The sequence below is a fragment of the Musca vetustissima genome, unplaced genomic scaffold (assembly GCF_032173495.1).
Source record: "Musca vetustissima isolate MV318-11 ecotype Yass unplaced genomic scaffold, APGP_CSIRO_Mvet_v1 utg24037, whole genome shotgun sequence".
In the NCBI taxonomy this organism is placed as follows: domain Eukaryota; kingdom Metazoa; phylum Arthropoda; class Insecta; order Diptera; family Muscidae; genus Musca; species Musca vetustissima.
The window spans coordinates 198,077-216,545 of NW_026880266.1; the positions used below are offsets into that span (position 1 = coordinate 198,077).

At 32.3% G+C, this 18,469-nt stretch overlaps 1 pseudogene; it reads left to right on the forward strand.

The window, feature by feature from the left end:
* Window positions 1–964: 964 nt before the first annotated feature.
* LOC133325760 (uncharacterized) overlaps window positions 965–18,469 on the forward strand; it is a 58,122-nt pseudogene continuing 40,617 nt past the window's right edge.

The window sequence follows — 18,469 nt, forward strand, 5'->3', positions numbered from 1 at the left end:
GAAATTGAAGAATGTACTGATTTGTTGGAATCAGTTGGAATCACATATCCGCAATTAAGAAGGTCTTCCATTAAGAAGGGCTTCTGAAGAGCCGGCAAGTATGAAACAAGCTCTAAAAAGTGAACACTGGAAAAGAGCTATCGCTGATGAACTAAATGCCTTATCTGAAAATGGTACTTGGGAAATAGCAAATTTGCCTCCAGGAAAGAATGCAATTGATAGCAAATGGACATTCAAAATAAAAAGAAATTCCAACGGTGAAATTGAACTCTACAAGGCGAGACTCGTAGCTAAAGGATACTCACAGAAAGAAGGAATCGACTACAGTGAGACCTTTTCTCCAGTTGTGCGCTATTCATCAGTTCGACTACTCCTGAGCTTGGCAGTGCGTTACGGCTTGGTCATAGATCAAATGGATGTGGTGACTGCATTTTTACAAAGTGATCTCAAGGAAGTAATATACTTGAAGATTCCACAAAGGTGCAAAGAGGTCAAACGAAAAGTTTACCGCCTAAAGAAATCGATATACGGATTGAAACAGGCATGTAGGGTTTGGAATAAAAAATTGGACGAAGAACTTAAGAAAATTGGACTTAAGAAAATTTTGAAGAAGAAATTGAAGAATGTACTGATTTGACAAACGAAATGAATGATGAAGTTGGAATCGCATATTCGAAATTAAGAAAATTGGACGAAGAACTTAAGAAAATTGGACTTACACAATCCAAAACCGAGCCATGTATTTATTTCAAACGTTGCAGTTTATGTCGATGACATATTAATTTTCTCGAATAATCAAAAACGAAAAGTGTATATAAAGCAAAGTCTCTCAAAATGCTTCAAGATGAAGGACATTGGTCCGGCGCATTACATATTGGGGATGAAACTTACAAGAGACAGAGAAAAATGAAAGCTATGGTTGGATCAAAAACTATATATAGATGATATGCTGAAAAAGTTCAACATGGATCAATGCAACTCAATTTCAACTCCAATGGACATCAATCAGAAAATTACTAAAGATATGTGTCCAAAAAGGGAAGAAGAAATAATTGAAATGACAAATGTACCATATCAGGAAGCAATTGGAAGTATTATACATGCAGCTCAGGTAACAAGACCAGATATCTCATATGCAGTGGGGGTTCTTTCAAGATTTAATAAAAATCCGGGGAAAGCACATTGACAAGCCGTCAAAAGAGTTTTTCGTTACTTAAAAGGCACAAAGCACTATGCATTGGAATTTAGCAAAGATGATTCAATCCAATTAAATGGATTTACCGATGCTGATTGGGCTGGTGACGTGGACGAAAAAAAGTCAACCACTGGTTATGTTTTCAAATTCCAAAACGTGTCAATATCCTGGAACTCAAAGAAGCAACAAACCACAGTACTTTCTACCACCGAAACCGAGTACATGGCACTATCGACTTCAGCACAAGAAGCTATGTGGTTGAAATCACTTCTCACAGAGCTTAATGAATTTCAATCTATTGAAATCAAATGTGGCAACAAGAGTGCAATTTATCTATCTCGAAATAGCAAGTTTCATGCTCGATCTAAACACATCGACTTTATTAGAGAATTAATCGAAGAAGATCAAATAAAGATATCCTGTATAAAAACAGAGGTATGGTAGCAGACGTGATGACCAAAGCATTGCCATCCTCTAAACATATCCACTGCTGCAATTTACTTGGTATCAAAGACCAATCTAGGGGGGGTGTTGAGATTGAAGATTGTACTTTGATAAAATAAACCTTATTTTTATTTATTGTAGAATGCTTTGATATAATATTTGTCATACATAAGTTTTGTATGTATATACAGAAAATAAAATTTTCATTCGTTTGCTTGTTTTCAATATTAAAACACGTCTTTTAACAGATTTGCAGCTCACTTGTTCACATAGATTCATCTTCCAATGGCACCCAACAGAAATGGCTTATTGGTACTATATATACATATATATCCCTTGCAATTACCAAGCGCAGAGAATGCGTAGTGACCTGGATAAACTTCTGCAATTTTGTTTGAATTATGACTTATTTATCCTGGGAGGTGATTTAAACGCAAAAAATACAACTCTAACGGGAAAAATTCTTGCTAGTTGGCTGGATGAAAATTCGTTGGACGTTTCGCGTTTATGTGATTCGTCTCCTTCTTTTCCAAATGGTGCCTCCTTCCTGGATCACTATCTATTAAGTCCACAATTATTAAACATAAATTGAAACAATGTTTTCAAATTCCAAAACGTGTCAATATCCTGGAACTCAAAGAAGCAACACACCACAGTACTTTCTACCACCGAAACCGAGTACATGGCACTATCGACTTCAGCACAAGAAGCTATGTGGTTGAAATCACTTCTCACAGAGCTTAATGAATTTCAATCTATTGAAATCAAATGTGGCAACAAGAGTGCAATTTATCTATCTCGAAATAGCAAGTTTCATGCTCGATCTAAACACATCGACTTTATTAGAGAATTAATCGAAGAAGATCAAATAAAGATATCCTGTATAAAAACAGAGGTATGGTAGCAGACGTGATGACCAAAGCATTGCCATCCTCTAAACATATCCACTGCTGCAATTTACTTGATATCAAAGACCAATCTAGTGGGGGTGTTGAGATTGAAGATTGTACTTTGATAAAATAAACCTTATTTTTATTTATTGTAGAATGCTTTGATATAATATTTGTCATACATAAGTTTTGTATGTATATACAGAAAATAAAATTTTCATTCGTTTGCTTGTTTTCAATATTAAAACACGTCTTTTAACAGATTTGCAGCTCACTTGTTCACATAGATTCATCTTCCAATGGCACCCAACAGAAATGGCTTATTGGTTCTATATATACATATATATCCCTCGCAATTACCAAGCGCAGAGAATGCGTAGTGACCTGGATAAACTTCTGCAATTTTGTTTGAATTATGACTTATTTATCCTGGGAGGTAATTTAAACGCAAAAAATACAACTCTAACGGGAAAAATTCTTGCTAGTTGGCTGGATGAAAATTCGTTGGACGTTTCGCGTTTATGTGATTCGTCTCCTTCTTTTCCAAATGGTGCCTCCTTCCTGGACCACTATCTATTAAGTCCACAATTATTAAACATAAATTGAAACAACATTAATCTGGAAACATTACCGACATTTTCCGACCACTTCCCTTTAAAATTATCAATTGATATGGATGACACAAATTTTTCATTGAGAATCCCAAGAAAATACACTTAGTATAAAAATACAGACTGGGCGAGCTTTCGAAGCGACATGGACACTCCATCCCGCCACATCATCCCTACTGCATGCAGAAATTTGGAAAATTGTGAAATAGATGGCTTAATAAGTGAATTTAATAATCCTTTTAAGTCGATTTACAATTCTCACTCTCAACAACTTACCGTTAACGATGGCAAATTTCCACTTTCTGAAAGAACTTTATAAAATAAAACATCGATGACAAAAATACCTGAAGCTCATATTTCACCGCTCTGGAAATAGGGCTATCACAGCAAATTAAACTTTTGAAAATAATAATTTAAGAATCTGTAAATATAGAGCAAGCAAACCTCTTTAATTCCAAATTACAAAATGTTAATATATGGTCCCACAGACTTCAAAAAAGTTTTATCATGGAAAAAATGAACAACCATTTTGCCATCATATTCTCCACGACGATAATTCCATCCCAAACACGTCTATGATAGCGTATGAATTTCAGAAGTATTATACGTCAACCTTCAGGCATAGAGATCCAGAACGTCCAGTTGAAGATCTTGGATCATACCTCTTCGTATTTATTCATTTGATGCTAGTTTTAACGCAATAAGCAGTTTAGTTAAGACTCACATCATTTTACAGATCCTAAAAGTATTAAAAGTTTAATTCTCACAATCAACAATAAAAATACAAGTGGAATTGATGTCATATCCAACTATGTCATAAGGAATTTTCCAGACTCAACCGTAAAACTACTCACGACGTTTCTGTTTCAATCAGTGCAACAATAACGGATATTTTCCTTCGGATTGGAAAGTGGTGAAGGTAATTCCAATTAAAAAAGCCAAATAGCGAAATTGTTTCCGATTTCCGTCCAATATCACTCCTGTCTAATATTTTCGAGATGGTGCTGAAAGAAAAAAATTTAAAAAGACTTAATAATTAAGCCAATATCTGATTTCCAATTTCCTTTCAAAAAATTTTCACTCAACACAGCATTAAACAACACATTTAAAGTTTCATACTGACGTCATAAACAATCTTCATCATCAAAAATGTGCTATATGTAATATCGACTCGGCGTCACATTAAGGAATCTTATACAAATTTATAGATTTCTGACTTGATCTATACATTGTAAAGCTGACACAGATTTTTTTCCACAGTAGACAATTTAATGTCCAAATCCAAGAGTCTATGCCATCTTTCGGCCAAATCCCAGGCAATACTATATGCTGACGGTTGCTAGATTTTTGCTGATGATATGACACCAGATAAAGCACTACAAAAAAGCAGCATCACATCTTGCAACCATTGATGATTATTATAGAACATGGGGAATTAAAATAAATGCAGCCAAAAGTACAGATATTTGTATACGAAACGCATCAGGAAAGTACCATAGAACGGTTGTTCCTATGAGCAAGTTGCTACATGGAACGGAGATTCCTTTTGTTTCCACATTTAAGTACCTTGGGATCAACTTTAACGTCCTAATGAAATTTAACGCCCATGTACGATTATCACTTCAGAAAGCAAAACGTATTGCTGGGCGATTCGCGCTTCTTTTCAACAATAAATATCTTCCTCAAACACACAAAATTACCTCTCTACAAAGTGACTGTAATAGTACGTTTACATTTAACCGGATTTCGTTAACCCAGTGGGTTTCAATTGTCAATTCCTTTGCATATATGTCAAATAAATCCTCATAAAGGAGGTTAACCCGGTAAAAAGCTCTAATGCATATGCCGTTTAAGATCTATACTCCTTTGCGGTTTTCCAATCTGGTTTGTTATTTCTCCAGTAGTAGCCAACGAACTGGACGTTTTTGGGAGAAAGATCCTGAGGAAATGTATCAGCCGGAATTATGAATTCCCAACAAAGTAAAAAACCTATATCTATAATATAGCCGGAGTTCAATATTTTTTCAATTTAAAGAAGTTTGTAGATAGGTTAAGTATACATAATAACGAAGTAATGAACATTATTTATGAAACCAAATAACAGATAACATGGTCTAACTCTACATACTTATCTTCAGTCTCGTACTGTCTTTGATCGCGAGTGGACGTGTTCTCTGCTTCGTATTTTCCTTTAACAATATATACAGTTTCTTCAATTATTCGTAGCAAACAAAATTAATACAAATTCCAAAAACAATTCAATACATAAAGTATATACATAACGACAAGAGCTTGCCATTTATTGCAAAAGTTTCACATTATAAAGACAAATTTGAGTTCTGCGTTAATTCGTTAAAAGAAGCAAAAATTGAGTTTCATACATTCAATGCGAAAGAAGATAATCTCTCTACACCACATTTATTTAAGGATTGCATTCACGCAAAACAATAAGAAACCTCTTGTATTTACTTGCTTTAATTGCAGAAATAACGGGTATGAGAGAATTGATCACTCGGCTAACGACGTTAATTGCCCGATGCCCTCTCATTGTTTACAAATTAGATCAAATGCTACTTCTGGTTGGAGAACAAAAAATGACGATCCCCCATCCAACTCCGCCGCCCGTGTTCTAACAAACAACAAAACATACCAGCGACGTGGGAACACTTTTTATGCAGATGCTGTTCATAATGAGAACAGTTCTCTCTTTGATATTGATACACTGTTTAATATATTTACGCCTGCTCTCGATGAGTTAAGCAGATGTATCACTAAAACACAACAAATACATGTTGTTATGTCTCTTATAAAACATGCCCATGACATTCGGTAAGTCGAAAAAACTTAAATCGCTTCATTGAAATGCTAATGGCAATACTCCTTTCGCTCTTCAAAAACAATTAGAAAATCTCTTACATTCCTAATGTATAGACATAGCCTGCTTGAATGAAACTTTTATCGAGAAGAATCACCAAACCTATTTTAATGGTTACTTTACCTACCGTAATGACAAATTAGATTGCAGAGAGGGAGGTGTCACTATTATCGTAAGAAAGACACTTCAACATACGCTCCTTCCTATTACAAGAACAGCTAATATCGAGAATATTTCTGTTGATATAATAAATGGAGCTCATGTAATTGCCACCTCAGCGTACTCTCCCAAATATAATAGGCTCTTTCAAAATGGTATTTCGGCTTTGACACTATGTTACAAAGATTTTATAGTGCTCGGTGATTTTAATGCTAAGCATGTCAACTGGAATTGTGGAACTAATAATCGTTCCAGAGTTGTCCTAAATGATATGCAATATCATTCAAACTTTTTTATCCATCATCCAAGAGAACACACATTATACCCTCATCATGCAAACTATAATGCTAACTAATGTAGCTCTTCCTCTTATATTAGAGACACTGCAATATGAGCTTACATCAGATCACCGGCCAGTTGAATGTACTATTCGATGCTCTTCCTTACAATCTAATAATACGAACTATTCCTCAAAAAAGAAAATTCAATGGAATAATTAAAAAACTATAATTAACAGAAGCATTGTACCATCTACAGAATTATACACGACCAAGTTAGCAATTGATCTTGAAATCGATTGTTTTAACGATTTGCTCATCTCAACAGTTTCAAGTAATAGAAGAAAACCATTCACCTTATAATATAATTCGTTTAATTGGACAAAGAAGAAAATTTAAAAGAAAAGAACGTTCCAGCAACATCCAACAGAAACTTTTCTATAAAGAATATGTTAATTTCTTAACACATATTATTGACAGAAAAATCAATGAGGAAAGAAATAAGAATTGGAATAACATACTTAACAATTTAAAACCCGGGGATAAAAAATTCTGGAAAATAAGTCGATCGTTAAGAGGCAAACGTCGTCAAAATATTTATTTTCTGATGGATAACAATACAAAGATAATCACTGATATCGACAAAACAGAATTACTAGCAAATTCCTTTGGTAGTATTTCTGTTCTGTTGCCTCTTGAGCAACAGAATTATCAGAATTGATCTCAGACCATAATATTATATCCAAAAAACAGTTTGGTTTCAATAAACAACTATACAGTCCATCAAGTGAGCAGAATCAAAAACATCATATATAAAAACAAGCGTTTAAATATAGCATTTCCAGATTAAATGAAACCTTTTACAAATTAAATGAAACCTTTTCCAAATTAAATGAAACCTTTTCCAATTGAAATGAAACCTTTTACAAATAGAATGAAACCTTTTACAAATAGAATGAAACTTTTTCCAAATTAAATGAAACCTTTATTCTTATCCAAGGAAATATAATATTTGCAGTAATTTTAAACCAATATTTGAAAATTAAATCAAAGAATATTAACAACTATAGTTGTATGGCTATGTAATTAACATAAATATTCTTTAATTCGTTGTGATTTTATTTTATATCTTTACTAAATAAAACTAAAAAATAGTAATACAAACTAGGGTATTTCTTGACATTTTAATAAATTAATATTTTAGAACAATTATTGAATACCCGGTCCTAAATGCGAAATACATATTTGATTTAAAAACTTGCTGATGATAAGGTAACTGCTTATCTTAATGAAGATGTTCCCGACTTGCAGCTTGTGGGATTTTCAAAACCATGTCCATAACGTAGTTAGAACAATCTTGCCGAGTAAGCTTTTGAATACTTCGCTCGATTACATCCACAATGTTATGTTCCATTGAAACGTCACACAGCTCAGCTCTTGCACATAATTTTATTTTTGAAAATGCATTTTCGATTGAATTTAGCATTGGAGAAAAAGGCAGTGAGAATTTAAGGTTGCATATTTTGGATTCGATAAAATTGTTTATGTCATGTCGCTTGTGTATTTGAGCGTTATCGATTATCAAGAACGAATTTTCCAACTCTGGATTGATTTCCTCCAAAAGACTTTCTATAAATAATTTAAATCTATTTGCATTGACACTGGAATTAGAAATTATTGTGTGATTGGGGTATCCCCAATATTCATTGATCGTTGTTGGGGTATCAATTTTGTAAAGTCTGGAGCATATTTTTGTCTCAAACCTAATGTTCATTCATTTAGTAGAGTTTTGTATAGGTAGCCATACACAATTAAATAATTATGAGCTAACCTGATTTTTGCTCGGGAACCTCTGATAATTGGGAATCTGAAGAAGAATCTATAACCTCGCCAAGTATTGCAAGTGGAAATGCTCCAGAACCTACCGAAGCTACATCTACAAGACCCCGAAACAAATTGGGTCAGTATAACAAAATAATAAAAGACATGCAATTTTTATTATGTAAATTGTATGAAGAGGGTGGAACAATTTCCGAGACTGCAAATTTAACCTGCATAAAAGTAAGTTCAGCAAAAGCATTAATAAGAAGATACAAAAAGAAATTCTGGAAGGAAAATAAGCGTGGAGGAAATAGAACTAAATTTTTGACACAAGAAGTTTAAAGTCTGATCGAGTTATATCTAGAAAGTCAACCTGGAATTACCATCAAAGACATAAAAACTAAACTGTTGAGAGAAAATGATATAAATATTTCCACAAGCTGCATAGAAAATGGATTACGGAAATTAAAAATTACGTTGAAGATGGCCTCTAGTGAAATAGAACGAATGAATGACTCCAGAACATTAGGTTTGAGACAAAAATATGCTCAAGACTTTACAAATGGATACCCCAACAACGAGAAAAATTAATATTCATCTACGAAGAACACAAGCCCGTTCAAGACAATGAACAAGATCACACATTGTGTTGCATACGGTCAGAGGTCGTAATGTCACTCTAATTGCAGCAATAAACAACGCGGGAGTTGTACATCACACAATCATTTCTAATTCCAGTGTCAATGCAGACAGATTTAAATTATTTATAGAAAGTCTTTTGGAGAAAATCAATCCAGAGTTGGAAAATTCGTTCTTGATAATCGATAACGCTCAAATACACAAGCGACATGACATAAAAAATTTTATCGAATCCAAAATATGCAACCTTAAATTCTTACCGCCTTATTCTCCAATGCTAAATCCAATCGAAAATGCTTTTTTTAAATAAAATTATGTACAAGAGCTGAGCTGTGTGACGTTTCAATGGAACATAACATTGTTGATGTAATCGAGCGAAGTATTCAACGGCTTACTAGGCAAGATAACTCTAACTACGTTATTTACATGGTTTTGAAAACCCCACAAGCTGCAAGTCGGGAACCCCTTCATTAATATAAGCAGTTACCTTATCATCAACAATTTATTAATTCAAATATGTGTTTCGCATTTAGGACCGGGTATTCAATAATTGTTCTAAAACATTTTTTTATTAAAATGTCAAGAAATACCACAGTTTGTATTAATATTTTTTTAATTTTATTTAGTAAAGATATAAAATAAAATCACACCGAATTAAAGAATATTTATGTTAATTACATAGCCATACAACTATAGTTGTTAATATTCTTTGATTTAATTTTCAAATATTGATTTAAAATTACTGGAAATATTATATTTCCTTGGATAAGAATAAAGGTTTCATTTAATTTGGAAAAAGTTTCATTCCATTTGTAAAAGGTTTCATTTAATTTGGAAAAGGTTTCATTCTATTTGTAAAAGGATTCATTTCAATTGGAAAAGGTTTCATTTCAATTGGAAAAGGTTTCATTTAATTTGGAAAAGGTTTCATTTAATTTGGAAAATGTTTCATTTAATTTGTAAAAGGTTTCATTTAATCTAGAAATGCTATAAATCCACAGGACTCATACTTTTGGATATACAGAAAGCTTTCAACACTGTTTGGCACAATAGGCTCCTATTTAAGTTAATATCTGCTCACGTCCCAAAACATATCTGCCACTTAGTAGCTGATTTTTTATCCGCGAGATATTTTACGGTTTCAATAAATAACAAGGATCTATCCTCTCCCCCATATTATATTCAATATACGTATCAGATTTTATACCACCAAGACACATAGACGTGGCATACTATGCTGGTGATACAGCTCTTATTGCTACAAGTAAACTTACGAGTGCATTACTTAAAAAATGGAAAAGAGTATATTTTCCATTAATAAATATTTCCTCAAATGGAAAATAAAAATAAATAATCAAAAAGCAGAAAGTATAATATTTCCTTGGAATAAATCACCCAAAAGAGTTACTTGTAGAAATGTATCTTTCCAAAACAACTCACTTCAAATATTTAATGAAGTGAAATATCTCGGCGTTATTTTTGACAAAAAACTCACATTCCGTTCACACATTGAAAACTCGTGCAGAAAAGCTATCACTACATTCATTATATAAATGTGTCATTGCATGGAGCAGCAAAAACACATCTCAAATGCCTGCAAATCATCCAGAATAAATGCTGAAGGTTTGAGACAAAAATATGCTCAAGACTTTACAAATGGATACCCCAACAACGAGAAAAATTAATATTCATCTACGAAGAACACAAGCCCGTTCAAGACAATGAACAAGATCACACATTGTGTTGCATACGGTCAGAGGTCGTAATGTCACTCTAATTGCAGCAATAAACAACGCGGGAGTTGTACATCACACAATCATTTCTAATTCCAGTGTCAATGCAGACAGATTTAAATTATTTATAGAAAGTCTTTTGGAGAAAATCAATCCAGAGTTGGAAAATTCGTTCTTGATAATCGATAACGCTCAAATACACAAGCGACATGACATAAAAATTTTATCGAATCCAAAATATGCAACCTTAAATTCTTACCGCCTTATTCTCCAATGCTAAATCCAATCGAAAATGCTTTTTTTAAATAAAATTATGTACAAGAGCTGAGCTGTGTGACGTTTCAATGGAACATAACATTGTTGATGTAATCGAGCGAAGTATTCAACGGCTTACTAGGCAAGATAACTCTAACTACGTTATTTACATGGTTTTGAAAACCCCACAAGCTGCAAGTCGGGAACCCCTTCATTAATATAAGCAGTTACCTTATCATCAACAATTTATTAATTCAAATATGTGTTTCGCATTTAGGACCGGGTATTCAATAATTGTTCTAAAACATTTTTTTATTAAAATGTCAAGAAATACCACAGTTTGTATTAATATTTTTTTAATTTTATTTAGTAAAGATATAAAATAAAATCACACCGAATTAAAGAATATTTATGTTAATTACATAGCCATACAACTATAGTTGTTAATATTCTTTGATTTAATTTTCAAATATTGATTTAAAATTACTGGAAATATTATATTTCCTTGGATAAGAATAAAGGTTTCATTTAATTTGGAAAAAGTTTCATTCCATTTGTAAAAGGTTTCATTTAATTTGGAAAAGGTTTCATTCTATTTGTAAAAGGATTCATTTCAATTGGAAAAGGTTTCATTTCAATTGGAAAAGGTTTCATTTAATTTGGAAAAGGTTTCATTTAATTTGGAAAATGTTTCATTTAATTTGTAAAAGGTTTCATTTAATCTAGAAATGCTATAAATCCACAGGACTCATACTTTTGGATATACAGAAAGCTTTCAACACTGTTTGGCACAATAGGCTCCTATTTAAGTTAATATCTGCTCACGTCCCAAAACATATCTGCCACTTAGTAGCTGATTTTTTATCCGCGAGATATTTTACGGTTTCAATAAATAACAAGGATCTATCCTCTCCCCCATATTATATTCAATATACGTATCAGATTTTATACCACCAAGACACATAGACGTGGCATACTATGCTGGTGATACAGCTCTTATTGCTACAAGTAAACTTACGAGTGCATTACTTAAAAAATGGAAAAGAGTATATTTTCCATTAATAAATATTTCCTCAAATGGAAAATAAAAATAAATAATCAAAAAGCAGAAAGTATAATATTTCCTTGGAATAAATCACCCAAAAGAGTTACTTGTAGAAATGTATCTTTCCAAAACAACTCACTTCAAATATTTAATGAAGTGAAATATCTCGGCGTTATTTTTGACAAAAAACTCACATTCCGTTCACACATTGAAAACTCGTGCAGAAAAGCTATCACTACATTCATTATATAAATGTGTCATTGCATGGAGCAGCAAAAACACATCTCAAATGCCTGCAAATCATCCAGAATAAATGCTGAAGATGATATTCAACCTACCTTTTCGCTATCCAGGGACAATATTACATGAAGATACTGGTTACGAACTCGTAATCGATTTTATAAACAGAATTAATGAAAACTATTTCCAAAAAAATTTTATGTGATTTTTGTTGACCTTTGATCTTTAAGTTTTCCTTAGAGTTTCATTTTGTTCGGCTCGAGGTCGTTTTTAATAAAACAAATTTGGCTTTATTTAGTGTGTTTTTTTTTATTTTGTTTCCGATATTTCGATCGTCTTCGACGATCATCATTAGGGAGTTGTTTTATCTTAAATTGAAAATTTAACATATATATATATATATATATATAAATATATAACAAATAATAATTACATTATGTTATTCACAAACAGTATTCTTCTAACACCTTCATTTCTCCACAAGAGTCATCTAAATAAATTTTATTCTAATTTGATGTTTTTCTATTACATTTCGGTATATTTGGGCACAGTTTTCCGTATCTGTTTTAAAATTCATTCTCTTTTTAGCGGGAACATTAATTATGTGCAGCATTTCCATCATATATCTTCTCTTATAATTTCGTTCTTGTGTCTATATCTTCACGTCTTTGAAATTTGGTGTATGTCCACTTAAAGTGCAATGTGCTGTTTTTTGCTCCAAAGGTTTGTTTTTTGCTCGGATTTGTGAGCACTAAGTCTAGTTTTTAGGTTCGTTTTTGTAATACCAACATATACCTTTTGGCATACGTTGGACTCGTCTCCATTACATCCAATTTGGTATACTACATTCGATTTATTGTCCGTCGGATTTTTTGCCTTTGTCTGACCAAAAACTTGTTGTTGGTATTGCTGCTTTTTAATGCTAATTGGTGTTTTTCTTTGTCATACAAATTTGAGTTTGAAAATGATGAGAGAAGTTTATTATTTGACTCACATTCCATAGTGAATCGCAATTGTTTATTAAATTCGTTTAATGTCTTTAATATATAATTTATTTGGCTTTTTTTAACAATACAAAATATGTCATCAACATATTTTGTTAGTATCCTTGGTTTTGTATTCAATTTTTGTATTGTTACGTCAAGTACTTTTTCCATTACGATGTCTGCAATGATGGGAGAGATTGGAGAACCCATTGGCATGCCTTTTTGTTGTTCATAAATTTTATCTTGGTATAAAAAATAGCTCGAATTTTGGTACATATCGTCAAAATTTCAATAAATAGGTCCATTGGTATTGTTCAAGCAAGAATTGCTATTTATATAGTCAAATAGTTAGCCTTTAATTTAAAAGGTCGAAGCCGTTGAAATCTGTCTATTCCTCATTATTACATCCTTGTAATAGTATGAGGCTGACAGATTTCAACGGACCTTTGTTTACATTTTGAGTTTGCGCCACCTTTAGGCATCCTTGTGTAAACAAACATTACGTACTTGATTAACTTCTCGTTGTTACCGACTGGCTACACGCATATATTGTTGTGATCGGGCTTAAATAGTAAGCCACCGTACATTTTGTTGTACCATACAGGTAATATCGTTACCAATAAATACTCGGCATTGGTCGAAAGCCTTTACTAAAAACATATCGTGTTTTATTTCTATTTCTTTATTGCTCACGAGTGCGTATTGGACGCACTGACTCTATTGGGAGAACCACAACTGCACTAAACCTGTCATCCACCCAAGTCCCTATAGTTCGGACTTAACAGGTATTTTGGTATGTTGTTCTATTAGTGTCCACTTATTCTTAATAGTTTTTATAGCGAGGTTTACTGGCACACTAGGAAATAGTGAAACTACATAAAAGGATATTAGTATTTCATCGTCGTCAATGGTTTGATTGTTTATCCTTGATTTGAATTTGAACTGCATCTTTAATGTTGTATATTGAGTCTTTCGTTATGTGCTTTAAAATTTTTGCTATATATTTAGATAATTCATAGGTTGGAGAATTAATGCATGAACAAATTGGACGCAATGGATTACCTTCCTTATGGATTTTTGGAAGTCCATATATCCTAGCTGCAATAGAAGTCTTGTTAATCACTTTGTTTTTGTCGGGTTCACTGATATATTTTTGCTCAAATAATCACACCACAATTCTGTTGGACTTTTCTTGTAATCCCGTGGTTGGGTCCCTTTGCAATCTTCTATATGTGCATAAGTCCATAATAATTTCATTCATTTTTGAATCATAGTCTGATTTTGTCTTTGCTACCGTTTTTCCTCCTTTGTCAGCATTAAGAATAAGTATCTGTTTATTGTCTCTCAAAAATTTCGAAGTTTGTCCCACTCTAACTAATGTAAATTTATCTCTTTTTCCAATCTTTGTTTTTCTCATATGATCGTTTATAAGAGTGACAAGATTGATTCTACCATTCTCTTGTTTCTCTTTGTTCTCTAACGTCTGTATACATTCTTCTCCCTCTGCTACAACATTAAACAAGGGGAAGGTTTTATTTGTTGCAGGTAACGCAAATTTTGGTCCCAATGTTGTTGTTGTTTTAAAACGCTTAGTTTATTTTTATGAGTTCTTTTTTGTTTCTCAATCTGAGAGTTTATAATTATGCTTTCGCTCTCCATTAAAGTGAATCAGTGAAAAATTGATTAACAAGACTTCTGTTGCACCTAGGATATATGGATTTCCAAAAATCCATAAGGAAGGTAATCCTTTGCGTCCAATTTGTTCATGCATTAATTCTCCAACCTATGTATTATCTAAATATATAGCAACAATTTTAAAACACATAACGAAAGACTCAAAATACAACATTAAATATGCAGTTGAATTGAAATCAAGGATCAACAATCAAACCATTGACGACGATGAAATACTAATATCTTTTCATGTAGTTTCACTATTTCCTAGTGTGTCAGTAAACCTCGCTATAAAAACTATTAAGAATAAGTGGACACTAATAGAACAACATACCAAAATACCAATGGGCCTGTTTATTGAAATTTTGACGAGATATTTTTTATACCAAGATAAAATATATGAACAACAAAAAGGCATGCCAATTGGTTCTCCAATCTCTCCCATCATTGCAGAAATCGTAACGGAAGAAGTACTTGACGTAACAATACAAAAATTGAATACAAAAGCAAGGATACTAACAAAATATGTTAATGACATATTTTGTATTGTTAAAAAAGCCAAATAGATAATACATTAAAGACATTAAGCGAATTTAATAAACAATTGCGATTCACTATGGAATGTGAGTCAAATAATAAACTTCCCTATCTTGATGCAGAAGTTCACAGAAAATATGGTACAATTGTATTAGATTGCTACCAAAAACCCACTGCTTCAGGAAGAATAATAAATTTTCATTCAAAACATCCCAAACAAGTAAAAATAAACACAGCCAAAAATTTCATAAAAAGGGTATTGGACATTAGCGATTGTAAATTTCGCGCTAAAAAATACAAGAAAAATTCGGAAAATATTGAAAATTAATGGTATTCCAAACAAAACCATTAATGATTTAATCCGAAAAGCAAAATCTAAAAATGTTGACCGCCATGATAGGGAACCAAAAATATACAAGAGGTCGTCATATATTTAAGGTTTCTCAGAAAGATTTTCAAACTCAAATTTGTATGACAAAGAAAAATACCAATTAGCATTAAAAAGCAGCTATAAAAACAACAACTTTTTTAGTCAGACAAAGGCAAAAATTCCAACGGACAATAAATCGAATGTATACCAAATTGGATGTAATGGAGACGAGTCCAATGTATGCCAAAAGGTATATGTTGGTACTACAAAAACGAAGTTAAAAACTAGACTTAGTGCTCACAAATCCGAGCAAAAAAACAAACCTTTGGAGCAAAAAACAGCACTTGCAGCACATTGCACTTTAAGTGGACATACACCAAATTTCAGAGACGTGAAGATATTGACACAAGAACGAAATTATAAGAGAAGGTATATGATGGAAATGCTGCACATAATTAACGTTCCCGCTAAAAAGAAAAAGCATTTTAAAACAGATACAGATATACCGAAATGTAATAGAAAAACATCAAATTAGAAATAAAAGTTAGTTAGATGACTCTTGTGAAGAAATGAAGGTGTTAGAAGAATACTGTTTGTGAATAAAATAATGTAATTATTATTTGATATATATATATATATATAAACATTTGTTAAATTTTCAATTTAAGATAAAATAACTCCCTGATGATGATCGTCGAAGACGATCGAAATATCGGAAACAAAATAAAAAAAACACACTAAATAAAGCAAAATTTGTTTTATTTCCAAAAAATTTTAGATTCTCCTTATGAAATATTAAGAGAGTGCTGTGATATATATTAATAATAGAAATGTTAATCCCCATGCAAAAATATAGTTCAATAGTTAATTATTTTTCTTTAAAAATAATTAAACTGTGCACTTATATTTTTATATCATGACCCTTTAAGTTTTAATCAATCATATAAGGTTTTTACAATCCTTTTTGTCTTAAAACGATCAAATCATATATTAAAGAAAACATAAAATTTAGAGCATAGTATTTGTTGTGTGCCATTTTATACTAGATAATTCGTTAATTTTGGATTAATAAACATTGAATTGAAAAAACATTAAAAATTGCATAGTTATCTTCAATCGGGGTTATCAACGAAAACATAGACACTGATCCAGGTATATACAGTATTCTTGATTTCTACAAAAATCCCACTCAAGGCACACACAGAGGATAAAAGACAGTAAATATCCGTATTAATTTATATATTATTATATTTTAATTTATTTATACCATGAGCATTGCTCATTTCGATTTAATAATTATTGCATAAAAAAAACTTTGAAACCACTGTGATACCTTATACACAATGTGTCACTTTACACTCGATGTTAGTTTTCGTTTTAACTCGTTCGTTAACTCGTTATAATTGTTGATTGTTTTGTTTTATTAGCTTTAAGTTTTTAATTTATTTATTTATTTAAACAGGCTATTTTGCTCTGTACGCTCCGTACGAATTGATAAGGCCGGAAGCAAGTCTTGTGGTTCACTTCATTTTGTACTTACTATCTTGAGAGAGCAGGAGAGTCTCTACTAGAGAGGAAATCGCTAATATACCGAGACGAAGCAAAAGGGTAAGAAAACCAAACAGCAGATTTTCAGATGAGTACCTGTCATTGTTTGAGGCCGTAACAGCTGAACCAAAAATACATGAAACATATAACGAAATTGAAAGAAGTCCAAACAAAGAGGAATGGTTACCGGCGGTTGAAAAATAATTAAATGCTATGGAAATCAACATAGTTTGGAGAATCGTAAATTCTTCACAAGGTGAAACCCTTACAATGCAAGTGGGTGTTTGCAATAAAGAAAGATGAAGATGGGCATCCCACCAGATACAAAGCTAGACTGGTTGCCAAAGGATTCCACCAAAATTTTGGTAGGGATTACAACGAAATCTATTCCCCTGTTGCAAAGTTGACAATTCGAATAGTTTCAGCAGTCGGCGTTTGGATGAAATTTTACTTCCACCAGTTGGATTTCAAGACAGCATTCCTACATGGAACACTTAATGAGGAAATATATATGAAATGCCCAGAAGGAATCGAAGCTGTATCTGGCACTGTTTTGAAATTGGAAAAAACATATATATATATATATATAGACTGAAGCAATCACCAAGATGCTGGAATACGAAAATTAATGATGTACTGTTGGCTCTGGGATTTGTACGTTCACAACACGATTACTGTTTATATACTCGGATGTGTTCTACCAATTTAATTTACATACTACTATATGTAGATGATATTTTAATTCTTGAAATAGTGAGAAGGAAATTTCAGAACTAAAGGAAATTTTATCCAGAAAATTTGAATTATAGGATTGTGGAAAATTAAGGCATTATCTTGGAACAAAATTTGACTACAATGCGAATGATGGTGTTCTTATATTGTCTCAAGAACATATAATTACTCACGTGCTAGAAAAATTTGGAATGACGGATTGAAACCCAACACGAATACCTATGGAAAAATGACTGCAGCTAACAAACAATAAAGATGGAGAGTGTACCAAACCATATTTTGAATTATTGGGGAATCTTATATATATCTTGCTGAGTGTCCGCCCGGATATTTGTTTTTCTGTGGTGAAATTCATTGGATTGCATTAAAGATAGTTCTCCGTTACCTCAAAGGGTCTAAAGAAACCTACTTGGTTTATACCAGAAATGAAGGCGAGT